The 19,940-nt window shown below is 43.4% G+C and overlaps 1 protein-coding gene across 6 annotated transcripts in view; it reads left to right on the forward strand.

Annotated features, from left to right (window-relative positions):
- The window catches only part of PBXIP1 (PBX homeobox interacting protein 1), a 495,209-nt gene that overhangs the window by 379,984 nt on the left and 95,285 nt on the right, over positions 1–19,940 (forward strand). The gene's annotated exons all lie outside the window — the stretch shown is intronic.

The following is a 19,940-nucleotide window of genomic DNA, read 5'->3' on the forward strand; positions in this document are numbered from 1 at the left end:
AATGTTATCAGGCACCACCATCACTCATCATTAAATAAGTTTTTAGAGACCACAGGGGTTTCTCACCAAGAAACCCCAGTGACTACAAACCCTGTCATGATGATGTGGATAGACTTAGTCATGTCATTGTAATCTGTATTGTATAGAGTGAGGTGAATTCTGCCTGGCCTCCAGGCCAGTCTGTGATCCTGCCCTGGTGGGAATAGTGCACCTCCACAAATCAGATATGGCTGATGACGTTAGCAGTGTCTGATGAGGAGAATATTGTAATAGTGCCCCACATGCTGGTGTAAAAGGCTTGCTGTATTGTCAAGCAAGAACACGCACACACACAGAGAGAGTTGACTGCAGTGAGAATAGAACATCTACCTAAGTACACAGGCTACAGAACTCTGTATTTAAGACAAGCGCCACAAGGCTCGCTGTAATGTCAAGCAAGAGCACAAACACACACACACACACACACACACACACACACACAGTTGATGCAGTGAGAATAGAACCCCTACCTATGTAAGTAAACAGACTGCAGAACTCAGTACTTTATGCAAGTGCCATGGCACAAGTATGACTTTTACAAGGCTGCAGGCAACTTATAGTGAATGACATCAGCAAGGCATGTTAAAGAAACAATGTTGGGAGGCCTGCATGAAATGGATGTGTAGGCATGTGCAAGTGCCAAAATACTGTTAGTTCATGGGATTGGAGTGGTAACTGTAAGATGCACACTTATGCTCTTCTGCCAAGACACACACACACACACACACACGCACGCACACGCACACACAACTGCAGTGAGAACATAACCCCTACCTAAGTACATGGACTACAGAACTCAGTACTTTAAGCAAGTGCCATGGCACAAGACTGACTTTTACAAGGCTGCAGGACAACTTATAGTGGATGACATCAGCAGGGCATGTTGGAGAGTAGATGTTGGGAGGACTGTATATGTTTATAACTTCATAGGTTCAAAGGAACTTACTAGTATAATGGCCCTAGGGCATTTGTAAGGGTGATGTTAAGCAGTACACAGCAGTGGCAAGCTGGGATGACATAAATATTTGAAACAGGAAGGTTAATCTAACACTTGACCTTAGTTTAAGGGGTGTCTACTGATGTAGCCTGGAAATATATATTAGAAATTGGAAGGTAACTGTTAGATGAGTTAAGTTTGCAGACAGGCACTGGGAGCATAAATGTAATGACCTGACACATTTGTTTTCACCTTTATACACTGATAAAGTTGATTTTTACAGTGTGGGATTCAAATCTAGGCGTAAAGGGCAAAACATTTTCTTCCAAAGTGTTGGTTTTCCATATTTGCCATAGAAGTGCTGCTTAGACAGGAGTCATACATAAATACAGGTCAATTTGAGGTGTTACACATGGCTGTTGTATATGGATCCATTTCTGTAATTGTCTTATGTGAGTGTGAAGGCCATGCAAGTTGAGATAGCAGAATTATACTTACAGTTTCTATTATTGGCTGTCTGAGTCCTGTTTGCAAGTGTCTGATGGCTGCAGTTGTTGATGAACCTTGATAACCGCTGCGCAGTGCCTCTAAGCAAAGTTGGGAAATGGAAAAAAAAATTGCAACAATGTATTGTTTTTATCCTTTGCACTTTTACAGATGCTCTGTTTGCAGGTGTTCTGTCTGCTTCCTGGGTAGGCTTCTAGTCCGAGTAAGATTGTTTTTAACCTTTGCACTTTTACAGATGCTCTGTTTGCAGGTGTTCGGTCTGCTTCCTGGGTAGGCTACTAGTCCGAGTAAGCTCACTGCTGCGCTTCGTGCAAACGAGATATTTGATTTGAAATGTATTTTAAGTATTAAATTCAAGTATTTGAAATGAGGAAAAACAATCTTATGACATAACACTTCAAAATATTGGTACACGTGAACTATTTCTACATAGGTCTGGATTTGAACTTTCACTCGAATGAGCCTTTAGAACACATTAAGGGTAGCTTATCCCTCTTTGCCACACAGACACCTTTGCAGCAAGGAACTGAAATCACTCTGTTCACCTGTGAGAGAGGGAGCTTTGAGCAGCCATCTGTCCCTGGAGGAGTGGTTCCAGCCCAGAAGTTAGTAGTTTGTGGGCCATTTTGGGCTAATTTCTATCTCTTTCATTTCCCGGCTGCAAAAATAGCATTTGCACAGTTTTGCACGTCCGGGCAGCGCCAGTTAGCTAGGGCTAAATTTATCCTGGCTCCACCAAGTCTCCTCTTCAGTTTTTCCCTTGAAAGTAGTCTAACACTCAACCTAACCACTTACAAAGCATCCTACATCCAGCACTTGCTCAGACCTTAAACAAGCACTAATATACCCCGATACTTGATTGCCTAGCAGGGCAAGGCTCATTATTCACCCCTCACCAACCAAGCGACTAAGCAGCTCACCCTTCTATTCAGACATGACCAAAGGGCAATTTCAGGTATACTCTCCAGTCCAGCTGGTGAACCTGGGTGTCCCGAGGTAATGTTACAACTGCCTCATGTACACAGACAACCCTCTCCTCCTACCACAAAACATTAACATATGCGAGAATTGCAATTATATAGCTAAATTGGATACTAAGCTCTCTCCACCCAAGACTGGAACAAGCAGTCATGAGGCGAAGGTTAACACTTGCACCACACATTCAGCCTCACATAGACATACTAAACCAGCACTGGCAAAAAATACATGAAATCATACTTGGAGGCCCTAAATAAAAACCTGCAAAAGTATCACAGAGCTCCAAAGCAGACACCCAAAAAACCTGCACCTCCCGTCACAAACCAACCAACACATAAAAGACAAAATCAGTGTGCCGCACAATCACAGCCCTTAAGACGAAATAACATACCTAATACACTAGTAATTGATGACTCTATAGTCAGGCACACTGGCGTCCCACTTACTAGGCTGGACAAGGAGAAGGTTACTGTTAGCTGCCTGTCGGGAGCCAGAATCTGTCACATAACACAAGCACTCAGGTCACTCCAGAACAAGTACAAATATGACTCTGTCATTGTTCATGTTGGTGTGAATGACCTGAGACGTACCACCCTGGACTACATGAAAAGAGACATGGAAGAGCTCTCTGATCATGTAGCCTAGGTGGGTATGACCTTGACCCTTAGTAGTATCCTGCCCTCACCAAGAATGATACCGCAGTATAAAAAAAATGATCAATTTTAACAATTGGCTAAGCTTCTGGTGTCATTAAAAGGGGATCCAGTGTCTGTCAGCCTGGGACAACATGCTCGACAGGCCTCCGTTGCTTCGCAAGAGACAGCTTGCACCTGTCACCCCTAGGCTTTCGAATACTGGCCAAGGCTCTTGCTGCCCCACATGGTGCCTTTTTTATGCAAGGCTCAAAAGGCAAACCCACCTCAGTAAACAGCACAAATAAAAAAAATGAAGGTTATGCTACTCAACACCAGGAGTTTAAATCTCAAAATGCATGCGCTCGAAGCACTCCTCAGTATGGAGAACGTCGACATCTGTGCAGTAACTGAAACCTGGTTCAAGGCTCCACAGATCACCTCAGCACTACCGGGCTACAACTCATACCACACATTTCGACTACAGAACATGGACCGAAACACAAAAGGAGGGGGTGTATCCATATTCATCAAGGACACCTACACCTCCAGGTTAGTGGCGCAGCATGATACCTCAGAGATCATCCATGTGCAACTAACATCAGGAACATCTGCAATGCAAATTGTGGCCTGCTACAGATCACCCTCCATGACCTAGGACCACCATTCCACCTTTCTGGAAACACTGGAAAACATGAAGGTCCTACCGAACACCCTGATATTGGGCAATTTCAATTACCCTACCATTAACTGGGAAAACTACTTAAGTACAAACTCCCAGGTCCAGCGCTTCGTGGAATTTATCAACTCAAATGCCCTGGATCAGCTGGTAAACTCCCCTACTAGAGGTGAAAACATACTGGACCTGGTCATCACCAACATGGGCGACAGGAGTTCCACACCAAAGGTCAACCCATCACTAGTTAGATCAGGCCATAAACTAATCACTCTGGATGTCCACACCCCACCACCACCCCCAACTAAGGAAACTACAGTAAAAAACTTTTCTAAAGCAAACTTCATCTTACTTAAGACAGAGGTGGTAAGTTTCACAGCCCCCACGCTAAAGGATAACACTGCCCAAGATGCAGAAACCTTTACAAATGCACTCTGAACACCTACAAGGATGCATGGATCCTGCCATCCCTAGCAAAACCAAGACTCACTCCCCTAAACGAAGGAAACCAGTCTGGTGGACCCTTGCCATAAACAGGCTATATAATAGAAGGAGGAAACTAGTTCAGAAAAAAAGCAAATCCCAAGAAGGAAAGACACCCCTGATCAGTATCAGTAAGAAACTAAGGTCTGTCATAAAATCCTCCAGGGCTAACTTCGAAAGAAAAATAACCAAGGATTCGAAAGATAACCACAAAGCCTTCTTTAGCTATGTCAAGAATCTAAGTGGCAACTCGCAGATATGCTCTGAGCTAGAGCAAAATAGCCCAAAATATACTGAACCCACTGATATTGCCAACATCCTGGCAGATAGATTCAGTGCAAACTTCACCCCCCTCTCACCCCCAAACGGGCCCACAACAATACTGGAAAAGTATAGTGTCCTGGAAATCACAGATGCACAGGTTAAAACAGCCCTTTCAAAAGCCAAAAGCACAGCGTCAGTGGGGCCAGATGGTGTCCTAGGCTGCGTCTTGCACGAACTGCAGAACAAACTAACCCCCCACCTAAACACACTGTTCAACCTCAGCCTCTCCGCAGGCTATGTGCCCATAGAATGGCGCATAGCAGCAGTTATTCCGCTCCACAAAGGAAGGGCCACAACTGATCCTGGTAACTATCGCCCCATAAGCCTGACTAGCCTGGTCTGCAAGGCTATGGAGTGCATCATCATGGAACTCATTAACAAAGACATTGGGAACCTCCAAACACTTGACCCGACTCATTTCAGCTTTGTTAAAGGCAGATCATGCCTGCTAAACCTGGTTGACTTCTTCGAGACAGTCACCAAGGCCATAGTTGAGGGGAAGGTAGTTCACACAGCCTACCTTGACCTCGCCAAGGCTTTTGACACCATTCCCCACTCGGGAATTATAGAAAAAACTCACCAGCCTGAACATAAACCCCTACGTCACGAGATGGGTTGCCAACTGGCTTACAGACAGAACTCACAAGGTAAGAATAGCAGGCTCCAGGTCTGACTCTAAACCAGTCACAAGTGGTGTCCCACAAGGCTCGGTCCTGGGCCCCGTACTGTTCGGCATATGCTTCTCAGAAGTACAGGCAAACACAGGAGGACTATGGCTAACCAAGTTCGCCAATGGCTGCAAACTGGGAGCCATAATTGACTCACCGGCTGACACAGACATTCTCCAAAAGGGCCTTACTGAGATGGACACCTGGTGTCAAAGTCATGGTCTCAAGCTAAATGCCAAAAAATGCATAGTCATCCCATTTGGGAAAAATAAAACACCCATGAATTACCACATAGGTGGCAGCCCCCTTAATACAGAAGAGGTAATAAGAGATCTGGGGACCCAGGTAGATAGTAATCTGTCCTTTGACAATCATATTGCCAAAGTAGTTAGGAAATCCTTCTATGTAGCCCATCTAATTACTAAAGGGTTCACATCTAGAAATAAAGAGGTTATAGTAACCCTCTACTCGTCACTCATCAGACCCATCGTAGAGTACAATGCCTCATTTGGGATGTACCTTACAGGACACTTCCAACAGCTGGAAAGACCACAAAAGTACCTCACCAAGAGGATTAATGGTCTTACATACTATGCAGCCCGACTGGAAAAACTCTAGCTGTACTCAGTGACATATCGCTTACTCAGAGGTGCCTGACTTACAAAGCCATGTCCAACTCAGAATTGATGGACATGCTCTACCTAAAGAAATCCAAGTCACTGCGAGCCACTCGCTCTGGTGAGCTAAACCTCGCCACAACAATAAATAGAACATGATGGAGTGATAGATTGCTGTCAGAGCCTCCCCATGCTTTGGAACAAAATTCCTAACTACATTAGGCAGAGCCCCTCACTAACACTCTTCAAGAGAAACCTTGACGAGTGGATGGGCAACAGACAATATACCCCTGGGATCACTTCATTGACTCTTCTTGACAGAGGCTCAGTTAATTAATCAATGGGGTGGCGAAAGCTGACACACTCTGGCTAGGCTTATAAATGCCCTTGGGTAGATAGCCTAGTACCTACCTATGAACCTATGAGTACAACCAACTGCAATGTCATATGCAGTGCTATGAAACCATTTAACAGTTATTTGTATATGTATTAATGTAATACACTGAGTGATCACATAACCAGTTATGAGTATTGCTGGCAAATATGCAACTCTGCCTTACCTCTCTTTGTTTGTAGCTCATTCTTCTCTTATCTGACCAGTAGTCTGAGGCGTGCAGTCTGTAAGCCATTCTCTATCATTGTCCTTAAAATGTGTGAGGATATTAAATGGCAGTAGTATAATATGTGATTGCCAACAAATGAAGGTGAGGCTGGATGTTAATGAACAAAACCTGTGAATTGTGTGCTGCTTACTTACATTTCCAACCTTAACAAAATTTTATCTAACACTTTGTGGGTCTAACCTGACACACCCACTGGATGTAGGGGAGTTTGCATTGCTGTTGTGTTTCCTTCTCTCCACCAGTAATCATTCACAGTTGCAATATATTAAAAACAAACACTGATGGAGTGCCTGCACTATGTTTACAGCTGATACATGGAGCCAAGTATGTGGAATTCAGCAATTCTAATGAGTTCACACCTGACTTGCATATTCGCCATGCGGACAGCCCTGAATCTATACCACAAAAATGTACCCATGTAGCTAGGGAAACTGAAGGTGAGGAGACTTGTTTATGTGGAGAACACATATTACTTTGGGATGTATCTGCAGAAAAGATTACTGAATTTGAGAAGGTATGCTTGAAATTTTCAGCTATATACTGCATATGCTGAAATGTCATTAAGAAGAATCTGTTTAATAGTTTTATATCTATATATATATATATATATATATATATATATATATTATTATTATTATTATTATTAGAAAAGGCTACATTTTTATCTGTATGCATTGGTTAGCAGTGTACTGATGGCATGGTCATGTTTGTCAGGGCATTTTACAGGTATAAATGATTGGCAATACCTTAAAATGGAATGTTCTGTGTTAAAACTGTAGATGTGTTTTAGGGACATTTCATTTGATAGCGCTTTTAACATTTCAATGATGGTTTGTTAGCAAAATATGTCATTTGCCTGTTTTGTGGTGGGGAGCAAAGCTGCATTTCTTTTTTGGCACAAACAATTATATGTTGCTATTGTTACTGTGCTTTTTTGCATCTAGCCTGTTCATATTTCAAATCTCTAAACGGTTTTATGTTTCTCCAGTGGGTAATACTGAAATGCTACCTTTTCTCTTTTATGTGGGAACAGTTATTTTGTAGTAATGTGATAGGATACCTAGGACTATGGCATTCAGGCATCTCAGTCCCTGAAAACCATCCTTCAGTGACCCTTGAGAATTATGAAATTATGAAAGGTTTTAAGTGACACGGTGCCTTCCTGCTTTACAGGACAAGGAGGTATGTCAGGCAGAATTTAAATTTGGCAGCAGATAGTTGCAGACTGACTGCAGTAGGTGAACACAGCAGGACATATAATCAGGAGTGCCATGGGGCCATTGACATGATGTCATTTGCACGGAGGAGAGCAACTGTAGTGGCCCATGATTGGATGGATACTGGGGAGTCTGCTACAGACCAGCAAACAGTGGCTATCTCCAACAAAACTTTTTTATTTCCTTGTGCAAAAGCACATAGAGTAAAAATCAGACTGTTTTCGGCTATACTGTCACTTAGCCTTCATCAGTGTAAATGAATTGCAACAATTTTACTCTTTATATATAATTACACAATGAACATGTGACCAATTAAAGGTACTCATTTAATCCAGGTTTAAATAAACCTCCTTACTTAATAATCCATTTTTCTCCTTACCATTTAATATTTCATACCAGCCAGGTTTATTGGATCTGGACCCACCTATTCTGTCAATCACTGTAAAGCTGAACACAGCATTTTTTTGCAGTATGGTGTGTTTAAAGGGCATTGGTTAGTTTATGGTGTTTGATGTCACTAAGGTGCTCAGAGACTCTAAATTTCAATGGTCTTGATGTTTGCCCAATATAAAAAGCCGAACAACTGCAGCTAGCAAGATATAATACCCAGTCTGTGTGTCAGTTTGCGAAGAAAGAAATATCAAAGACCTGAGCAGTGTTTTTACTCCTAAAATGTTTTGCCTTAAGAATTCTAGGGCAGTGGACACAGTGTCCGCATGGAAAGCAACCAATTAATGGGTCCCCTGAAAGTGTGACTTGGGAATACTGTTTATTCCTGTCATGATAATGTTTGTAAAGAGTGAAGTGTGACACCCAACTTTTTTCCTTTTCTGAAGGAAAAATAACATCTACTACTCAAAATTTCACTTAATCTGTTGTCAGCCAACAAGATATTCCAGTGGTGTTGGACACTGTCCATCAAGACACTAGTGTTCCAACCATAGATGGTGACAAATCTTAAAGGGGATCCCCCACATTTGTGTTTATCTTTGTATTGAAGAAGGTTATCCCTTTCCATATTCTCCACACTGTTTTTAACATGCAGAACATGTCCCATTTTATACCCCCTGTCCCTGAATCTAGATACCAGGTCATCCCTGAAATGCCCATATGTGCCCTCATCAGAACAGATGCGTTTCATCTTCATAAATTGGGACTTAGGATTGTTCTTGCAGATGTGGGGGGGGGGGTGAAAGCCGGTGGCATGGAGAAGGGAATTGTGTTTGGGAAATTTACGATAAACTTCCATAGTCAAAGTGTGATCTAATAACTAGAACATCCAAAAAGGTGATCCTATCTTTATGATTAACTGTAAATTGTATTCCCCATTTATTCAAATTTAAATAATAAACTCCAATAGGTATTCAGCATCTGATCTCCAAACCAACCAGCAGTCATCCAAGTATCTCTTCCAAATGTCCATTTCCCCATAAACAAATTATGGGAGCTGTCCTAGATAATCTGTTCCTCAATATATGCCATGAATAAATCGGCATGCATTGGGGCAAATGACACTCCCATAGCCATGCCCTGTATCTGCAAGAAACATTTGTCCTGATAAAAAAAAGACATTCTTAGTGAGCACATGTTGTGTGAGGCCAATAAGAAACGTATTGAAGCCGGGCTGGTAAAGTTCAGTTTTGTATAACCAGTATTCCATGGCCTCTAGCCCTGCCCAAAGCGGGATATTTGGTATACATGGCTGTGACATCTAATGGGCATAGTAACCAATCCTGTTCAAGTTGCATATCAGAAATGACCTGGAGGAATGTACTGGTATCTCTAATTCGAGCCCTTACACATTTTAGTAAGGGCTTAAGATATTTAGTAAGAAACAGGGACAAAGGTTCGGTGAGGGAGCCCCTCCCTGAAACAGTTGGTCTACCAGGAGGACTGCAGGGATGTTTGTGTATTTTGGGCAAGAGATGTATGTATTGTTGACTGGGATCCATTGGTGTCAAATGCTGCTTGTTTGTGTTAATAATACCCTCCTCCAATGCTAAAGACAGAAACTCATCGATCTGTTTTTTGAAGAAGGGGGTGGGGTCAGTACTTAAATGTGTATAGTAACGGACATCCGAGAGTTGCCTCATAGCTTCCATGTTATACTGTGTCCAATCTTGGACCACCACTGCCCCTCCTTTGTCAAGCCCCCAAGATAACCAATTCATGATTCCTGGCTAACTTAAAGATGTTTTCCATATTGATCTTTGAGATATTGTTAGCCTTAGGTCTATGATCCCTAGAATAAAAGTGCAGATCTTTGATGATAGAATTTTGGAACATGAGCACATTGAGGTTCATTGGAGGCATGAACAAAGATGTGTGGTTTCTGAATTCATCAGTAGTGTCTGAGGATTCCTTGTCCTGAAAAAATTATTTTAAGTTTAGATTCCTACAAAATGTTGCTACATCATTAACGAACCTCACTTCAGGCACAAATAATTCAGGTATAAATGATAAACCTTTATTCAAAATATCCATGTCTAAAGCGGAAAGGGCATGAGATGAAATATTAGTCACATTTACATTTGTTATTGTGCAAACATTTGTAACAGAGCATCTATGTTGTTCACTTCTTCTGTGTTTCCTGCCCCCCACCCTCCTTGGTTTAAATCCGAAGGAACATTGGAGTTCCTTCTTTTCAATGCTGGGGATCCTGTGGTGCCCATTGCCTCAACTTCCAGTCCCGAGGAAGATTCTTCCCCTGAGGTATCCACACTAGATGTGGATGCCTTTTTCAAGATAGATCTAGGGCGTTTCCTTTTTGAAGGGTTCCTCTTGAATTGTACAAAATGTACATGTTTGTCTCTACCTATATTAAAGGGGTCCCCCTTTTGTAATCTGCTAGATCTCTGAGGATTTTTATTTTCTTCCTGTCTCTCAATTGGGTCTCTAAAGTCATAAGTTCCTGCCTAAGATTTTTCAAACTGGAGGTGTAAATAGGTTGTCCCTTATATCTCCTAATAGTATCACACAGATGGGTGATGGACTCTATTTCACTGTCAATTGCTTTGTTATGATGTTCAGCTAATATTTCCACAAACCTTCGAGAGGCTTGCTGTTGGACTTCACTCCTGTTTCAAAAGAATCTCATCAGGATTGCTAACTAGAGGCTGCATGCATATATGTAAGCCTCTTGGTGTGGTCCCTTTGGTAATGTATGCCCTTAAGAGCTTATAATGCCATACATTGTTACGAAGTAGCCGTATGTGCTTAGTAAGTTTAGAAAACATGGCTTCACAACTATCTTCAATGTCACTCCCTACCATATTGGCCATGCTGAGCCCAAAGATAGCTAGGTCCTCCCGATCGGAGGCTAGCCCCCGCAATAAATTGTTTAATTCCATTAATAAATGTATAAATATATAAATAATAACCAATAAATATTGGAATCCAAACAAAAACAAATCTGACGCCAAAAGTCCGCTATGTCCAAATATTTTCAAGTGGCCATGAATCCAAATAATCAAAAGAATATATATATATATATATATATATATATATATATATATATATATATATATATATATATATATATATATATATATATTTTCTCAATTGGCCACTGAATCCGTAGTGAACCATAAAAGGCAAAAAAACAGAAACTGGACAATATCAGCCTGTATATCAGTTGATAAGGACAATGTCAGCCCCTGTCAAATATAGCTCAAAGTTTTACAGTGCTGAGTCCTTTAGAAATGTATAACTTCTAAAGTGTAGATTACTCCCAGTGCTGAACCAAAGTCAGTCTCTACATTAATCAATGAACAATATCAGACCCTGTTATTTACCTCAAAGTTTCACAGTGCTGAGTTCAATGGGAACATGACCACTAGGGTAATCATACAAATGCTGAATCCAATTCTGTTTATGGGACACCAAAAGGTGTTTGCATTGATCCAAGAATATACTTCAAATGATTCCAGGCGTCAGAAAACCTTCTCCAATCTAGATAGCCAAAAAGTTGTTACATAATATCCTTGTTAACACAGCAGGCCAAAAGGATAGTAATGAAAACTCATATTGGTGTGTACACTAGTTATCAAATTATACAAATATACATACTAAACACATGAGCAAAAAGCCTAATCAATGTATAAACCCATATAAGAAAAACTGGTAGTAATTGTCTACCATATAACTTTATAAATCCACCAATACTGTAGTCTAAGCCCTATTAGCAATTGAAATGCTTTACTGAGCAAATTGTACACCAAACAGAATAATAACCACAAGAAATATTAAGGCGTGCTTCCGCACAAAGTAACAATTGTCTGGTAAGACATATACAGCTACTCATCGTTCTTTAGAAAACATATTAATTGGTAGCAGTCTAAATAAACAGTGAATAATGCGGTTATTATAAATATAAAAACATTGTTCAGTATGATTAGGTTAAACAGTATATCCAAAATAAAATATAAAGGTAAACCTGTCAATATCGTTCACCTAACACAATAGAATGTGGGTAATACTGAATATGTTCTTCATAGAAACATAATGTCCACTAATGAAAAAAGTCAAACCAAAAAGTATAATGGTTCCAAATGTTTATGGTATTGTTGAAATAAACCTGGTTGCATAATTCTATGTTTCCAATGACGTGTTCCTAAGCCCAATGATCAAAAAGGCAAAAACGATATCTAATTCCCTGATTTGTAGGTAATTCCGTGCCACCACATCCAGTTGGAAACATTCAAACCGTAGAAATTGTTCCACCATGAAATTCCTTGTCAGCAAAAAATGGCATCCCACATGCTAAACTTTAGAGTCCGTTATTCTTTAAAATACCAATGGTAATAAGCAGTTAGCTGCCTTAATATGGAACTAGAACTGTTTGACCAAAAACAAATTCAGTGTTTATTTAAAGAACATTAGTCCCGTATTCCCTAATGCAAAAAATATAGATGTAGCTGCCTCGCCCTGTATAGCAAAATCACGAATGGATGCCAAGTTCTCTGTACATGCATCAAAATGGAAATGAATAGCCGTCTCAAATCGAAAACAATTTGAGCGATATAAAGCACGTAACGTTCAGAATTTCCTGATGTTAAAACAAATCCAAAGTCAAGCACCTTGGGTACCTTTATGATATCCACACACCATACTGAATGTTAAAGCATACTCCAGTCGCGAGGGCCCAAATCCAATAGCATCTCATAGATGCATAAAAAGGGATTTCCAACCTTGTCCAGACTTGTGTAATAACCCCAAAGGAACGAGAAAAAATAGTATAAACTTCACCATAGATCGGTCACAAAAAATATGTACTGGGCAAAAAACAATAATAAAGGGTAATCTAAGCCAGAAATGCCACAGGCCAACAGCAGAGAAAAGAAGGAAATCCAAAGTGAAATGAAACTCTGCACATACGGCAGCTGCAGGGTCTCAACCAAACCTGAACAGTTGAAAAACATAACACCAGCGAACAGTGGCTATCTCCAACAAGACTTTTTATTTCCTTGTGCAAAAGCACATAGAGTAAAAATACAATTCAGCTATACTGTCATTTAGCCTTCATCAGTTTAAATGAATTGTAACAATTTTACTCTTTATATATAATTACACAATGAACATGTGACCAATTAAAGGTGTTCATTTAATCCAGGTTTAAATAAACCTCCTAATTTAATAATCCATTTTTTCTCTTTACCATTTAATATTTCATGCCAGCCAGATTAAGCCCTTACTTAAATGTGTAAGGGCTCGAATTAAAGATACCACTGAATTCCTCCAGGTCATTTCTGATATGCAACTTGAACTGGACTGGTTACTGTGTACATTAGATGTCACAGCCTTGTATACCAATATCCCTCATTGGGCAGGGCTATAGGCCTTGGAATACTGGTTACCAGCCCGGCTTCAGTACGTTTCTTATTGGCCTCACAGAACATGTGCTCACTAAGAATGTCTTTTTTCATCAGGACAAATGTTTCTTGCAGATACAGGGCACAGCTATGGGAGCATCATTTACACCAGTATATGACTATTTATTCATGGCATATATTGAGGAACAGATTATCTATGATGGCTGCCATAATTTGTTTATGGGGGAAATGGACATTTGGAAGATATACTTGGATGATTGCTGGTTGGTTTGGAGATCAGATGTTGAATATCTATTGGAGTTTATTAGTTATTTAAATGAGAATTAATGGGGAATACAATTTATGGTTAATTAGCATAAAGATAGGATCACCTTTTGGATGTTCTAGTTATTAGGGCTCCGAATCACACTTTGATTAGCGAAGTTTATCGTAAATTCCCCGAACACAACTCCCTTCTCCATGCCACCAGATTTCACCCCCCCCCTCACATCTGCAAGAACATTCCTAAGTCCCAATTTATGAGGATGAAACACATCTGTTTTGATGAGGGCACATATAGGCATTTCAGGGATGACCTGGTATCTAGATTCAGGGACAGGGGGTATAAAATGGGACAAGTTCTGCATGTTAAAACTGTGGAGAATATGGAAAGGGAGAACCTTCTTCAATACAAAGATAAACACAAATGTGGGGGATCCCCTTTAAGATTTGTCGCCAACTATGTTCGGAACACTGGTGTATTGATGGACAGTGTCCAACATCACTGGAAAATCTTGTTGGCTGACAACAGATTAAGTGAAATTTTGGGTAGTAGATGTTATTTTTCCTTCAGAAAAGGAAAAGATTTGGCGTCACACTTCAGTCATTATAAACATTATCATGACAGGGATAAACAGTATTCCCAAGTCGCACTTTCAGGGGACCCCTTAATTGGTTGCTTTCTATGCGGACACTTTGTCCACTGCCCCAGAATTCTTAAGACAAAAAGTTTTAGTAGTAAAAACACTGCTCAGGTCTTTGATATTTTTTTCTTCGCAAACTGCCACACAGACTGGGTAATATATCTTGCTAGCTGCAGTTGTTCGGCTTTTTCTATTGGGCAAACATCAAGACCATTCAAATTTAGAGCCTCTGAGCACCTTAGTGACAACAAACACCATAAACTAACCAATGCTTTTTATAAACACACCATACTGCATAAAAATGCTGTGTTCAGCTTTACAGTGATTGATAGAATAGGTGGGTCCAGATCCAATAAATCTGGCTGGCATGAAATATTAAATGGTAAGGAGAAAAAAATGGATTATTAAGGTAGGAGGTTTATTTAAACCTGGATTAAATGAGCACCTTTAATTGGTCACATGTTCATTGTGTAATTATATATAAAGAGTAAAATTGTTGCAATCCATTTACACTGATGAAGGCTAAATGACTGTATAGCTGCAACTGGTCAGATTGTTACTCTATATGTGTTTTTGCACAAGGAAATAAAAAGTTTTGTTGGAGATCGCCACTGTTTGCTGGTCTTATGTTTTTGAACTGTTCAAGTTTGGTTGAGACCTTGCAGCTGCCGTACGTGCGGAGTTTCATTTCACTTTGAGCCTGCTGCAGAGCCACCACTAACAGCATATGAAGAGTTCCAGTCCACTGTCACAGATCCAGTCAGCTCTCAGGAAAGTGAAGAACAGCATGTTGTTGACATCGATGCTACTGTTTCAGGGACAGCAAGCACATCCCAGAAGGAGCTTCCATGTAGGATTTGTATCTCAATTGTTAAATGCTGTTGTATAATAAAACAATTTAAATCAATACGTTAGTTCTGTTTAACAAGATTTTTTTCTTGGTGGGGGGGATTGAAGATTGCTACAGTTAACAACACATTCTGAGTGATTACAGATGGGCTTCGGTTGGACTTGTTATCCAAGTTCTTGTTGAAAGTATAGTTAATGGACATATAAACGGGAAAAAGTATTACCCCCGTGTTACTTTTAATTGTGATGATGCTGTCTTTACCTTTTGCTTAACTTCTTGCAGGACTATTCAGCACAGGGAGCATGTCGTCATCAGCATGTGGTAAGCCAAACATTTTTATGTCACTTCTGGTGAGCAGTTCAAAGAATTATTTTAGTGTGTGATGTTGATGTCAGACTGTTGTGTGTATTGATGCACTGTCTGTAACAGTGACACCACTGTTATTTTGTTACCATATATTGGATTATAGTAGTGTAGGTATTAATTTTTTTTGTTGCTTATTATCACAGGTGATCCTGGCAGTGGAAGTGTAGGACTTCTATCATCAGATGTCAGAGTATCAGCAGACTCTGATGATGATGCTGGCCAAGCAGAGGCACAGTTGGTGGGTGCATAGGTTGAATGTGACACTGAGGTTTACATACAGCTATCCCTTGAAATTCTATCGGACATAGCCAGTAGACCTGTGGCTACCCATTTCAATTGGTCTTCAGATACTGGACAGGTGGAGAGTGAGACAGTCAGTCAAGTTAGTGTGGTTACTGTAGCTTCATTGCCTGTTGACTCTAGCTGTAGCCAAATTGTGGGCAAGGTGCCATGCAGGAGGGTTGTTAGGGTTGCTCAGAAGAAGCCTGCTATCTGTCCTCCACCTGATCCAGGTTCCTCTTCCCTTGTCACTCAACATATGTTTAGGGTCATCATGGAGGCACAGGCACATTCCCATAGGTCCTCCAGAAAAATGCTTTGGGTTGTTAATGTGGCACAGGCTGACATGCATGACTGCCGCCACTGTGTTTCCGATTCAGTGGATCGGATGAATGACATGTTGGAATGGGCAGTGTCTGTGATGGAACATCTGTTGGGAGGGGGACATCATCCTCATTTCTGTAGGCTATGCCCAATCACATAGTGGCAGTACTTCCACTGCTCCATCAGTGGTTGAGTTGTCCACACCCAGAGGTGGAAGGCCATGGGGTTGTGGTCCTGGGCATTCTTGTGAGGGGAGCTTGTTCAGCAAACATCAGTCACATTCAGGTAGCAGCAGTGCATATATATCCTTTTTCAAGCTCAACCTGGATAACTGGATGGGAAACAGAAAATACACCCCTGGGATTCCACCTGTGTCCCTGCTGGACATAGGCTTTGGGTGCCGACTTGTCTAAACATGGGATAAACTCTTGCCTAGGCTTATAAGGGCCTCAGGGCCAATAGCCTAGTAACTTCCTATGATCCTGTGAACTTCCTGTGATCTGACCATGGACGTGGATGTGCCAGTGCAACTCCTGGCAGAGCCAGTTCTCGTGGTCGGGCACAACAGTGATGCCACCTCCACTTGCATGGCTCACATCTGTCTGACGTACCAAGATGTAGAGCTAGCGCAGAGCTTGGCTGTGTTCATGCAGACACACACACACACCAATTTCACTAGTGGGATCCAAACAGGCAGAAAAACAACAGATCTGAAGTAGGGATTTCATTTGTCAGCAACCTGTGGGTCTTGGATCCGATATTGGATCTGAGCCGGCAATTTGTTTCATAGCTAATGGATCCGAGCTCCTAGCTCCTCCCCTCACCCATAATCCCCTGCCAACCCTCCATGACCTCAGATCTAGTTTGCCGCTCTTGTGAGTAGCTGGATTTTCAAGCTCTTAGCGAGTATTTCAGATAAGTGACTTTTTTATTCCACTTTCCCTGTCGTTAGCTTAAATAAAGTGTGTAAGAGTCAGGTTCCCTGTATTTTATATCTTTTATATAGTTTTTTCCCTCCCTTCGCTGGTCATTAGTGAGTGTGTGTGTGTTTGTGTTTTGGGGCCTGTGTGTCTGTGTAGTCCTTGTTTTTTTCCTCAAGTATGGCTGAGGCCCCAAAAGCCATTTTTTCAAAATGTACCGAGTGTGGCCATAAGCTCTCCCCGGCTGATGGCCACACTTGGTGCGTTCGGTGCCTTGGGGTTGAACACCTCTCCTCAGGCTGTACCATTTGTGCAGCGTTCAACCCCAGGGCACTGAAAGAACAGAGGTCGAAGCTGGTCCTGGCGGGACTTTTGCCCCCGGACTCGGCTTCGACCCTCGCTCCTCCCGTGGCACTACCACAGCCTGTGGTGTTAGCCACGCTTGCCCCCCTTCCTTCGGCCAGGACTCAAACTCCCGCTAAAGCGCCAGAGGCCAGGAGGGAGAAATGGAGGGAGAAGCACCACAAGCGGCAGGCCAAGGCCTCCGCTTCGGCCCCGCCGGCTAAGCGGGCTTCTCCCTCCACAGCTTCTAGGTCTCCTCCTCCTCGGCTCCGATCTCCTTGTTTCTCCCCAGGACCCGAGGAGGAGGAGGCCCGATCTTCATCGAGGCGGCATTCCAGGCCTGCCTCGGTGGCCTCATCGAGATTGACTTACAGTATGTCAGATGCAGACTTGGACCGGATGATGCGAAGGTTCATCCAGGCCCAGCTGCAGATGGGAGTGCTCTTGCCTCCCCCCCCCCTTCGGGGGGAGCTCGACACCCTTTTTTGCTCCAATTGCTCCTTCTCCGACCCGCTACTCGGGTTCGGAGCCGAGCAGCATCAGAGCCGGGGGTGGGTCGGCGCCGACAGTACTTGGTACTTCGGATCCGACCATGCCCTCGAGTCTGTTGGATCCGACCTCTTGGAGCCGTGGGCCGAGCTTCGGATCCAAGGGATTCAGTGTGCCTTCGGCTCTGTCCAGGTCGGAGCACACTGGTCCTTCGGATCCGACGGTCTCGGCGCCAGCTCCGATCCCTTCATTGGATCCGAGTGGGAGTCGGCTCTCGGAGCCCAGAGAGAGCGGTTCCCCCTCGGCCTTCGATGTAGTGGAGAGGGCTCTGTCGAGAGCATCCGGACCCCCGGCCCTTGTCTCGGCTCCACCCTGCACTCCCTCTCTGCTGGGCCAGGCTTCCATCACCCGGCCACGGGGACACGGGGACAGCTTGTTTCGATGTCCCAGGTTGTTCCATTGGAACAGGATGTTGCTGGCGAGACCTCCTCGGACAGCCCCCCCGAGGAAGTACCTCGCAAGCCCAAGTGCAAGAGGAGGCACATGGACTCCCCTGAGTCCTTAACCGAGGACACAGACTTGGATGAAGGGGAAGGCTCCCCAAGATCACCCCCTGAGGATGTCTCCTTTGGAGACATCATGGAAATGCTTAGGATCAGAGGTGGGTGGTCTGCCCCCAAGGCTTCCTCCGACGAGTCCGTGTTTCTGGAGGCATTCGAAGCAGGCCCATCTACCTCTTGGGTGTCCCCTCTGGCCAACCCCCTGGTGGACCTTATTACCACCAGGACGTGGAAGGACCCGGACACTGTGGAGCCAGTCCCTAAATGCCCGGACAGGATACTGAGCCCCCCCGCAGACCGGTCCCACTGGAGCAAGGGTCTCCTCGTAGATGCTATGTTGACGGCGGCAGCCATGAAGAGGGAACTAGCTCCGGAGAGCCCCTCAGTCCATCCACCGAGCAAGGAGTCCCGCTCGATAGATCGCTTAGGGAAGCGAGTTTTTAGTTCAGCAACCTTTTCGGTAAGGTCCCTGAACTATATGGCACACGTCATCAGGATGCAGCAGGTTCTTATCAAAGAATATGCTGCCTCCCCCCCTGAGTCCATGTCGGCGGAGGACAAACAGTTGTACTCCACCCGAATGGCCACTCTGAGATCCATTTCGAATACCTCTATGCGGCCATTGTCCCACACCACCAAGGGAGCCGCTAGAGCTAGCGGAGCGGGCCTAGTCATGAGATGTCAGGCCTGGCTCTCCGGCATTGTGACTTTGCGGAGCCCTTTAAAGCATCCTTTGCGAATGCCCCTTTCGATGGTTCTGCCCTGTTTGGCAAAACGGTTCGCGAGACGCTAGTCCAGAGCGAGAAGGACGGGAAGACGTCTGCCGTCCGAGTCCGCTTCTCTGCTCCCCAGCGGTCCTTTTCGAAGAACCAAAAGGGTCAGAAGAAGATGTGGTTCCGGAAATTGCAACATTCCCAACCCGCTCCGGGCAACCAGTCCTTCCGTGGCAAAGGAGGACGCTGCCCCAGGGGCAGAGGGGCTCCGAGGAACTTTGGGTCCAGAGAATCCTTCTCTGACTGGCCCATGCAGCAGCCCTGAAGGGTTGCCCGGCTGCTAAACTCTGGAGGCAGTCGGGGGGGTGCTTCTTGGAGCACCTAGCAGCATGGGAGTCCATCACGTCAGACCGCTGGGTGCTTCGAATTATATCCAGAGGGTACAAAATTCCAATGCTTCATGTCCCCAAAATCAGGAACCTCCCCGATGTACCACCCGATCAGAGGGAGGCTGCAGCCGCAGAAATCCAGCAGCTGCTAGGAAAAAGAGCCATCCAGCCCGTCCCCCAAGACCAGCTCGGATTAGGGTTCTACTCCAGGTTCTTTCTGGTGCCAAAAAAGACTGGGGACTTGAGACCAATTCTAGACCTTTCCCGTTTGAAC

This window comes from Protopterus annectens, chromosome 8.part0, assembly GCF_019279795.1.
Source record: "Protopterus annectens isolate FY-2018-M chromosome 8.part0, PAN1.0, whole genome shotgun sequence".
Taxonomy (NCBI): domain Eukaryota; kingdom Metazoa; phylum Chordata; order Ceratodontiformes; family Protopteridae; genus Protopterus; species Protopterus annectens.